The following is a 10,986-nucleotide window of genomic DNA, read 5'->3' on the forward strand; positions in this document are numbered from 1 at the left end:
AGCTGACAATTTATCTTTTCCTCCTTTTTCTGTACCTCTGAATTTCTCTCTTCCTAGTCTATTATTAATCCCTAGAAAGTGGTGTGTGTGTGTGTATGTGGGGGGATAGATACAGCATGTGCATTTAAAATAAAAAAGCCACCTTTTCATTTCTAGAGTGGCTATTATTGGAAGATTTCAAACTATATTATAACATCAGGTAAATAAGTTGTAAGTATGGATATAGGTATATTCAGGGATCATGACTTCACCCACCACTTAAATGCAGTCAGTTCGGGCAATACATCCTTTGGATAGATTGTGATTTACTATGGCAAAACTAAAGTTTGGTACACAGAGTGAAATTTTGTAGTATTGTAATGGTGGGAGCTTGGATCATAGTCTCTCTCTCATGTTGCCTTCAAGGAGCTGATCTCTTCAGTTCTTACACCTGGCTAGTAAGATTTGGTTCACTCAGCTCTGGAATGGTGCACTTTGCTCTTCAAACCATTTGCAGTGGGATGCCCCAACCTGTGGGAAACAACCTACAAGTGGGTTGATGAGATCAAACCCCACCTGTTGAGGAAAAAAAAGTAGCGAAATCCCACAGTTGCTAGGACCCAATAAGAGTGAAGGTGGAAGAGAGAAGGCGCTAAGACTTAAGCTGGACTACACTGGGGAAATTGCCTCAGAAATTCAAGCCAGTTTTAAAACTTCTTGGAGCCAAAGTGTAGCTCAGGCGTCAGGCAGTCTGGACTGCTTTTACTGAGCTGATTTTAGGATTACATTCAGTAGATTTTTAAACCAGTGTAATAGAAACAGGTCAGGCCATCTGGAGCCTGATCTACACTATCGCTTCAACTGGTTATAAAGTCAGTTGAGCTGAACTGGTTTTAAAACTGGTTAGAATTTTGGGATAAACTTCCCCAGCATAGACCAGGCTAACAAAGTTTAACAAGGCTCAGACCAAGGTGCTGGTAAGTTTTCAGAGCAAAAGAATGAGATAGAGCTTGTTTCTCTCTAGCTTTTCATCTCTGGAATAATTTGTTCATACCACATACACCCCCACCCCTATTTCTGCTAGTGCGTGCCAGTGTGGTGCTGGAAGCTGTTACTGTATTGGGACAGGAGTGATCTAGGATTAAGAGCAGGGAGATTTTGCTCTTCTATAAATGCAGCCTAAGGAACGTGTGACAGAAGGAATACATACCTCTTAACTTCTGGTGATTTGTGCTTTGATTTTTAGTTAGAGGTGCCATTAGAACACCTCGAACCATATCCGCTTAGCCCATAGTACAGTTACTCATCTGTGCACATTGAGTTTATTTCTTCTACACTGTATATGAACAGACAGGCCTATTTTCCTCCCATGTTGTAACATGTGTTACACAAACAGGGTTAATCTAGTCTCTGACTCCAGCTCTGGTTAGCAGGTGTGTGTATGACATGATGTCAAACCACAGCCCCCTTCTTCCATGCAATGTAGACTAAACAGCTTCTCCATTATTGTTCTCTGGTAACTAAGCAACCATCAAGTCTCTGCCTGGCCAGAATAAATAAATGAAATTATACATATCTCTGTATAATAAAAAAATCAGATAAGACTTAGCACTTCTCTGGCACCTTCCACCTGAGCTCTCAGACATATTAATATTCCACCCCCATTTTACAGGTCTGAAAGCTAAGGCACAGAGAAGTGAAGTGGTTTGCTCCAGGTCACACAGTTAGCTCTGTGGAATACAACAGGAATATTATCCAGGAATTCTGCATCTCAGTTCCCTGCTCTATGTTCCTGCCCCAAATCCTTCCCTCAGCGACAAAGGCCTGCAATGCAAACAGCAGCCTGGCATCTCTCCCTCCTTCTTCCACCCATCTATTCTTCTTTTTCTCCCTTTTCTGACCTTCCTCCTTGCCTCTTCCTCCACCATCACCTCTTTGCCACCCCCCCATCTTCCCCATCTTTTCCTCACTGCCTCCATCTCCTACTGGTCCTTTTCCTTTCCACCCCCTATCTCCTTTGTCCCCTTTGTCCTCTTAAGTCCTTCCTCTCTCCCTTGTAACATTCCTCCACTTTTGTTTTCCTCTCAAATGCCTTCATATACCCATCTTCCTGCTTCTTGCCTCTCTTCACCATCTTCCATCCTTTCCTACTTCCACCCCTCCTCCATCCTTCTCTTTCCTCTCCCTCCTCCCATAACCAGCATTTACAGAACCTGGCAGAATTGCAAAAAAAAGGATAATTCCAAATGGAACAGCTGGTGTGTCTTCTGAGTTGGGAGTGAATACGGGACAATGTGAAAAGCACTTATTAAAAATGAGGTGAAGGTGGGGGAGGAACCCAACTGCAAGAGAGGCACAAAGATGGCTTAGTAAAAAAGCTGCTGGATTTTGTTGTTTTCACAGTCCATCTCTTTTCCCCTTCCTCAGGCTTCATCCCACTGCCTAGTGCTGCACACACCTGGGGGAAAGCGGCATAGTAGCAAACAGTACAAGATGGTGGGAGCAGACTGGAAGATGCCCTCCCTTCTCTCTGTTGGTATCTATTTCTTCACATACCAGTTACAGAATGGAAAGTAGCAGTCTAAACTTACCAAGCACATGGGTGCTTTCCAAAATGGCTCAGTCCTGCCTGGAAGGACTGGTTTCCAGAGTGAGGGGAGAGTACAATCCCCATGTCTGTTCAGTCCTTGGTCTCTCTGCAGAGACCATCAACAGCAGGGACCAGCTAGTCCAGCTTGTGCTAGTGCTTTTTTATGCTATAAAACATGTATATTACTAATTGGATCAAGACCATCAACTTATTTCCCATAGAGCAGCCTTCTGAAGCAAAGGGCCCCTTTTCTATTTTTTGTGGAAAAAATAAGTATAATTTCTCCTGTCAAATGTCTTTGTGCAAGAACTCTGGGTCAGACCTTGGCCCCTACTCTGGCAGTGCAAAGCATCTGGAAAGCTGGAAGATCTGCCCACCCAGGATTTTTTAAGTGTGGGGGAATCCTGCAGTTGCATAAAACTGTTGAAGTGGCACCTGTGCCACAGCACCCTGCACAGAAGACATGCCCAGGAGAAAGGGCACATGGTCACAACATCTCTATGCACTGCCTGTCCCTTGCTACTGTGACACATAAACCCCTCAGTGCCAACTGGCCAGGGGGTTACAAGTATACCCTGACCCTGGTATGTACATTCTGATTCACCAAGGAATGTCATAGGAGGCTTTAAACAAAGCCAGGGCCACACTAATTTTTATATCATTATGAGATGTACAGATACTATGTAAGCAGTTATGTATGGATGCTGAAAATATATTCCTGAAGTCTGTTACAAGGCTGAACTGACACACAAGTTTTCTGCCAGACAAAAGTATTTTTTCACCTCTCTCTTAGTCAGCATGTAAATTAACCATTGCAAGCCAACACAATAGAAGCCCCCATTGACATACAAAGTCAACAGGGGATGTGAAATCAACAGGGAGGAACAGGAATCTAGAAAACAAGCAACGGGGGATGTTACTGTCCCTGAAGATAGACAATGACCTTTGGGGATATAAGAAGAAGGCAAGGAGATACCTCTTTATCCTGTACCTAGGAAGTAAACAGGCATTGCAATTACATTAATGAAAATGGGATCTAAACCAGGCTTGGTTGAAATGCTGCAAAGGACATTTGGAGTGAGATAAACTTCTTTAGACGAAAGGTTAGCCTGTTAAGTTAAGTTTAGTCTCTAAAAATTGTGTTATGGTTTTGTTTTATGTGTAGCCCTTGCGTTTCCATTATCTTTTCTCACGAATCTTGAACCTTTGATAATAAACATTTTATTTTCACTATAAATATATCTCAGTGCTGTTATACAAGGTTCTGATTCTGAATTGAATCATACAAGCTGGTGTATACATGTTCCCTTGGAGATAGCAGAGCTGGTATGTCTGAGAGTGTGCAGTGGATAAAAAGCTGTACACTACAGGGGAACACTTCAAATAGGCTTGGGGACTGGGGTACGCCTATGGCTAACCTGCAAGGCACAGTAAGGGCTGATATAGCCCAGAGGAGAGTGTTTGGGTGGGTAACAAGCTGGTGTAGTCAAGGAGCTGGCACCTAATTAAGCACCAGTGATTCTCCCTCTTGCTGGAGGCCAAGTGTTAACAAGGTGACTCACAGCCTTGGGTGTCTCGAGAACTGCCAGAGCTACCAGGATGAACCTTTCTTAGGAAGCAGCTGGGGCTGCTCTACTTTTACTCCAGGAAACTTCCTGGTAGCGGACCAGACCCAGGATTGGTTAGGAGTTGTTTAAATGTGGCTTGGCATCACCTTTGGCCTCTTCCAAAAGCTTCACCAAAGTACAGCCTGGACATAGCCCCAGATCTGGGGCTCAAATTGTATAGGGCAAAAGTCAGGCCCTAAAGATATCATTAAGTCTTCATGGAGAGACTGCAGACCTCAATGTGAGAATCACTGCAGTAGATCACTCAAGAGCTGTCAGAGGAGAATAACTGATGGCATTACTGATGGCACTGGCTCTAAACTTTAGAGTCTGTGAGGATCAAGAGCTATAGAGTCCAACACCTTTCATCAGTGCAGACAATGCATTTCAACACCAAAACAGCTCCACACAGAGAAGCGATGTCCAGCACCCTGGAAAACAACTCTGATTTCTGAGTCCTGTATTTTAGAAAGTGTTCCTTTTCTGCATCGGGGGGGCTTACAGCCAAAGTTGCAACTAAAACAAGATCCTGCACAAGCTGCAGGGGAGAAAGAAAGAGGAGGGGAAAAATTGCATCAGTATTGGAGGCAAAGAGGGAAAAAATACAGACATTTTAAAGCATGACAGTTCCAAGTTCACTGAATCCCTCTGTAAAAGGCTGCGTCTTCTGTCTCCTCTCTCAAGACACATCATCAGGGACACTGTGTCTGAACAGACACTCCAGCAAAACAACCATCAATATTCAATATGCCAGAGACAGAACATTACCCAGATAAGTAGCAGCCATGGGGCACTGTGGACAAGTCCACTGGAGGCAGGTATGGGAAAGCAGTTCAGGCTCTCCTCCTCCTTGGAGCTGTGACTAGTTTCTATCTCAGGTGGTTACAAAAGTCAAAGTCAGGCTTGCGTTCTCCCAAGGATTGCACCCTGAGTCTATTTCTCATATGATACACAGCACAACCCTTTTAGGACTTGACAGGAGAGCCTTCATGGGCTTGAAGCCTTCCACCAGGGCCAAAAATCATTGCATTTTTCAAAAAGTGTTATGATTTATTCAGACCACTGGTGATTGCTCAGGAAACAACCTACTACTCCTGCTTCTAGGGAATTAGGGTTTTTAGTGAATCTTGTTCCATATTTTGCCTGGGCCCGGTGGGTCCCTGGGAGTAGAACTCTAGAAGAATGGGTGGAAATTTCTCCCTGTCCAGCTTGTTAGGCACTGAAGGAAAGCAGATGAGCTTCATTACTGACTCAGCTATTCAGGCTCGGGGACAGTATCATCTAAAAGAAATTACTAAAAAAATTAATGTACTACTAAGTGTGTTTTCCAGTGTACTTCCTCTTTCACATCCATTGATTAAAGTGGTCTGTAAAAGTGTGTGTCTATCATAATCTGGGAGCACCAATTTGGGTAAAACGGTGCTTAAAGTGCACCCTTCAGTTACCCAGATTGATTTTAAAAAATTGTATGAGTCTCTGACCCCTTACATGCCCCCTCCCCTCTTTTATGAACTGGAAGATTCAGAACAGCTGATATTATAGCCCCATCTACCAGGAAGTGAGGAGGCAAGAAAAGCTGTCAGTCACAGATGGTATAATTAGTCCTAAGAGGTAGTGTAATTAGTCCCTCCCATTAGATTCAAATTTTCTTCAGTCAAGATTATTCCAAAGCTAATAATACATAAAAAGCAGAAAACAAAAAAGAAAATGAGAAGGGGAAGAGTGGGAAGCAGTAATGGGAAGAGAAAGGGTTAGAACAAAACTGTAACAGTATATAATTTTTTCTTGTACATTTCCTCTTCCCCTCAGATACAAACAAAATTCAGAACAAGTGGTGAATGTAGCAAGCAGAACAAATACAAATTGGCTTACTTAAAATAGCAGCATGTAGGACTTGTCAGCCAAAATCTGTTCAGATGGTGAAGAAAGATTAGGGCTTAGATCCTCCCCCAGCCAGGATTGGAGTTTAAGAGGGTAATAGGGAGTGAATGAATGCCCATGATATAAAATGCATCTAATGGACTAGCCACATAAAAGAGAGAGGTGATGGTTTTGTTATCAAATCAAATTTGCATAATCCTTGATTCAACATTAGGCTATGGTCTTGAAAGCTTTCCATGTTCTCCTTTGGGCCCTGACAGCAGAGGGACAGGTTCTTAGTCTTTCTGAAGTCTTAGTGCAGTTCATGTGCAATTGAGCAGCCCGTCTATAACCATATAAAATATGTAGCCTTCGGTGTCTGGGTGATTCAGACTCAGAAAAACAAACAGCTGGTAAACAAAATGCCTGGTGAACATGAATTTCAGTAATAATTTTATTAACAGAATCCAGAAATGTATAAAACACAATCTTATCTGGAAAAACAGTGTAAATCTGGAAGCTTGCTAGTTGGGAAGGGTCAACTCATCTATCTCATGCATAGAAGAAATTGCAACCAAAAAGCTTACTGCAGTGATATGTCTTCCTTGGGCTCAAATTGTTGCTTGCCTCTATGGATTAACAAGCCTACATTTTGGTTTTTGGAACAAAGAATCCTGAAAAATTGTATATGGCTGGGTCCTGTTCATGGGGTTGTGGCTAGCTGGGACAGCTGTCATTTACATCCTTAAAACTGAAATAAAAGACTTGCTACACAATACAGAAAGAAGTACAGATATTCCTTTAAGAACAATGATTTGTAAAAAGTATTCCAAATACTGGTGCTGAGAGCCATTTGCAAAATTCCTGGAAGAAATCTTCCTTTACATAGTGTCCCAATTCACTTTTCAAACCACAAGTTTCAGCCATAAAGGAATAGAAATTATAATTGTTCCTGGTGCAAAGCTGCTGAAGGGGGACTTAACATCTGACTCTTTGCATTTACCTTTTTAGAGATTTTAACATTGTGTCTAATAGAGAGCCCATGCTTTAATTTTGCCATTTCATATTTGCATGAGTATGTCTTGTCTACTATATTAACCCAGCAATAAGGCACAAATCATTGCAGCAGAAAATAAACAATCTTTGGCAGAAGTAAAATGCAAGAGTGAATGTCATTCTGCTGTCTGCTGTGTGTGTGCCTGTGTGAATGGGGATGTGCAGTGACCATGCCTTAAGCGTGAGTGGGATCATTTGCATTTATGAGTGCCTGAGTATGATGGAATGAATGGGATATGTCTCTCTCTCTGTGAAGGGAGGGTAGGAGGGAGGTGAGCGTGTATGAAAAAGTTAGTGCTGCAGAACACAAAGCTTTTTTGCATAGGTTTAAAAAAATGACTTGAAGCATGAATCAATCTTGGGAATGAGCAGGTGATTAAAAATGCTTAAACTCTCTTAATACTACTAAGCAGAAACACTGAGGCTGAAGGGATAAGAGAGGCATTATGATGTCCCAGAGATAGGCTTCTCATCGCAAGGCGAGGGGTGTGCTTCTTGGGAGCCAATAAATGTTACGTTTGAATGTCCTGCATTCCTAATCATTTCTAGCATCCAAAAAAAGATATTTGCATGCTGACTCTGTCTCCAGTCCCTTGATGCCCCTTTTAATGGATCCCAGAGCTCAGGAATGACTGATGGAGCCTGGCTCAGCATTTCCATCACTGCTTACTTTTGCATTCATTATCCTTGAGAATCCAACCCACCTCATTACGATGTGACCATCTTGCAAGCAGAGAGGGAAACTGGTTGACTTCTTGAGAGCAAAGGATGAGGTAGTATGGAGTCTGTTTCCCTGGAGATAATGTTATCTCTCTCTCTCTCTCTCTTTTGTTTTGTTTTTTAAAGAGTGAATTTAGCATTGGTAAAAAGCACTGGAATGAAACTCTGGAGAACCGAGTCCTCTGTTTAGCCCCAGAGCAGGTACAGCACAGGTAGGAGTGGTGCAAGCTTCACGCATGCTGTACCCACCAATGTACCTCAAGCCTGAACCTCGGAGAGACAACATCCTCTGGAGACAGGGTGGGAGGAGCTCAGCTTTCAGGTATCTCTTCCTTCCTCAGTCCCTCTCCTTCCAATTACTGCCAGTGTGATGGAAGTTTTGTAATGTGGGCAGCTACACTCTGAGGATCTGAACAGAGAGAAACACCAGCTGAGGCAGTGTGGTCTGATGGTTAGAGCAGCTCACAGGGAATCATTTATTGTCATTTCTCTCACTGACCTCGTATGCCTCAGTTTACTCCTCTGTCACATAGTTATAATAATGCCTACTTGTTATCTCTCAGAAGTGTGTTGTTAATTAAGCCTCTTAATTAATACTTACTTGTTGTAAAAGTGCTTTGAGCTCCATGGATGAAAGACTCTGTATAAAGGCAAAATATTGTTATGATCTCATACCCCACTGAGCTAGCACATGGCAGAGACTTTCAGTCACTACTGACCTGAGATTGAATTGAAACTGTTGACATAAAGGTGAAAGACTATGTAACCCACCACCAAACCCTTTTCTCATCCAGTGCCCCCTGCGATATGAATTTTTGTTTTCACAGAGAGGCTAAAGTATTAATGGGACTTTGCTAACTTGAAACTTAGTCAGTTTAAAATATTAAAGTAGCTTTGAGTACTACACCAGTCTCTAAATATCCCTGCCAACTTTTCTTTTTTGCAGTCACATTTTCCTTTGTTCCCAGCTCTCCCCTGTTATATGAAATACTCACCTAAACAAAAAAGGGAGCTGACTCATTATCTCATTGTATAGGGGAAACAGTGAAACTTACCTCACACAGAGTGCTGTCAAATGCACAAAGGAAACACAACTAAAAAATAGAATATAATATACAATTTTTCTCTAATTCAATTAGTCATCTTAGATGCTACTTGTAATGAAATCAGCTTTTACTTCTCAGACAGGAGCATGCATTTAAAGTTGATGGCAACTGATGACAGTCACAGAAGGGGAAGAGGAAAGGAATTCGTCCCAGCCAAAATTCACTGAGGAAGAAGGGACCCCTCACCCCATACCTTCCTTTAAACACACAAATATGTGCACATGGGCAAAAATCCCACCGCCTCTTCCATTCATGATTGTACAGATCGCACCCCCCCTTTAGTGATCACATAACATCTCTGTGGCAACTACAATAAACACCTACATTAAACATTTTTGTAACATTGCTTTTCCATGCATGTTTAATTGTCTTTAATGTAAGAAGTGTTTTCTTTTTAAAAAATAGTTTATCTCAGTGGCTCCTTTTGCTCTTCATTTCATCTCTTCTTCACATTTGTTATGTTCGTCTTGCTCTGTCTGCTTCCCTGACCATGCCTCCCTGTTGACTGGTCCTCTTCTCTGCATAATTATCTTCTGCTTGGTACCCTTCTCCCCTGGACACGCTACCTGGCACCTGTGGTCCTCTCCTCCCCCTGCTCCTGTATGTTTCAACTTGTTACCTCACTGTCTCCTTCCTTGGACATTCCTCTCCCAGAGGATTGAAAACAAAGTGCTTTTGTATAATTTCCTCTGAGTTTAGACAAGCAACACCACTCTGGTTAGACAATAGGTGGAAGGTGGTGTAATTATGCACAATATCTAAATAGGAAGAAATGCTCTAGGTAAAGAGACTGGGATATTTCTCTACTTGACTCGTAGCTCCAATTCCTGAGGGCAACTCCTATCCTTTTGTAGCAACGGCTAATAAAGGCACCTAGTTTGTGTCCTACTCCTTTTATAGGTCTCTAAGCTTTTTTGTTTCATAATGAACCTGGACATGTAGAAGAATAACCACAAACAAGAGGCAATACTGTGTGTCCATTGATTTGTGCTCCCTGGGCCAGGATTGGAGAACCACTGGCCTTATACCAGTTACTACATCACAAACCTTTCTTCCTGCAGTACTGAGGTTTTCCTTGGAGGTCTCTATCTAAGTGCTGACCAACTCTAACCTTGCCCAGCTTGTGTTCATATGTCAGGCAGTTGTGGCTGCAAGGAATAGGTAGCTCAGTTTGTGTTAGGGGGTCACAGACTAAGACGATACATCTGCAGGTAGTTTGAGGGCCTTCTATTCCTCTTTTGGCACTGTTGAGGGTCTCCCCTAATTTCTTCTGTTTATACTCCTCCCTCAAGATCTGACACTGTGGCAACCTTCAGTCTGTATGATGAGAACTAGGTGGAGTTAGTTTTTGACTGTTGCTCTCAAACCACTGCAAAGTGGTACAAGGATCTCCCATTTGCCTTGTGGCTGAGAGCCCCAGGGGAAAACAAGAGGCAGGACTCAGGGAAATGACTGACCCCTTATGCAGCAGTGCAGACCACAAGGCACTTTGGATATATATGTGTAACATGAGGCAGGGAAGTGGCCAAAGGAAAATTAAGGCTAAAGAAACCTTCACATTATTATAAGCTGAAATTATGGGATGCTTTGCAGTATCCAGGGTGATTCTTGTCAAGTGTAAGATTTAACTGATCGCAAATTTGGGTAGTGTGACAATTTTCCTCAACATTACGTAGTGGAAGGGACTTGGGCTGCTGGGGATTAGAGAAGTTTCACCTTCCTCTGGACCACTGAGTGATAATCACTGTTTTGGATCATGTGGGCAAATCCCAATCTCAGTCTCTCACACACTCTGTCAGGGTCTGTGATGTCGGGGGCATCATAATCCTCTGTTCTTCCTTCCGTTTTCAGCTCTAGTAAGGGTACAAAAAGCCTGTATTCATTACAAACCTCCTAACTTGGAGAGGAGGAACAAAGGCCTGAGGTGGAGGCAGCTCAATCTGGCAAGGTATGTTGCTGGACTGCCTTGGGGCTGATGAGAGGCGAAAACAAGCTTTTTAGATTTGCCTATTTCATTTTGCTTCTGCAATTAACCACCCAGTTATTGAACAATCCTCTTCAGCAGGCT

The 10,986-nt window shown here is 42.6% G+C and overlaps 1 long non-coding RNA gene across 1 annotated transcript; it reads left to right on the forward strand.

Annotated features, from left to right (window-relative positions):
- The first annotated feature begins 908 nt into the window (after window positions 1-908).
- LOC120387508 lies at window positions 909-9,215 on the forward strand. Its single transcript, XR_005590214.1, has 3 exons — window positions 909-956; window positions 7,939-8,134; window positions 8,997-9,215. It is a non-coding gene; the product is annotated as an uncharacterized LOC120387508 (long non-coding RNA).
- Window positions 9,216-10,986: the final 1,771 nt, after the last annotated feature.

Source organism: Mauremys reevesii, linkage group 1 (assembly GCF_016161935.1).
Source record: "Mauremys reevesii isolate NIE-2019 linkage group 1, ASM1616193v1, whole genome shotgun sequence".
NCBI classification, from domain to species: domain Eukaryota; kingdom Metazoa; phylum Chordata; order Testudines; family Geoemydidae; genus Mauremys; species Mauremys reevesii.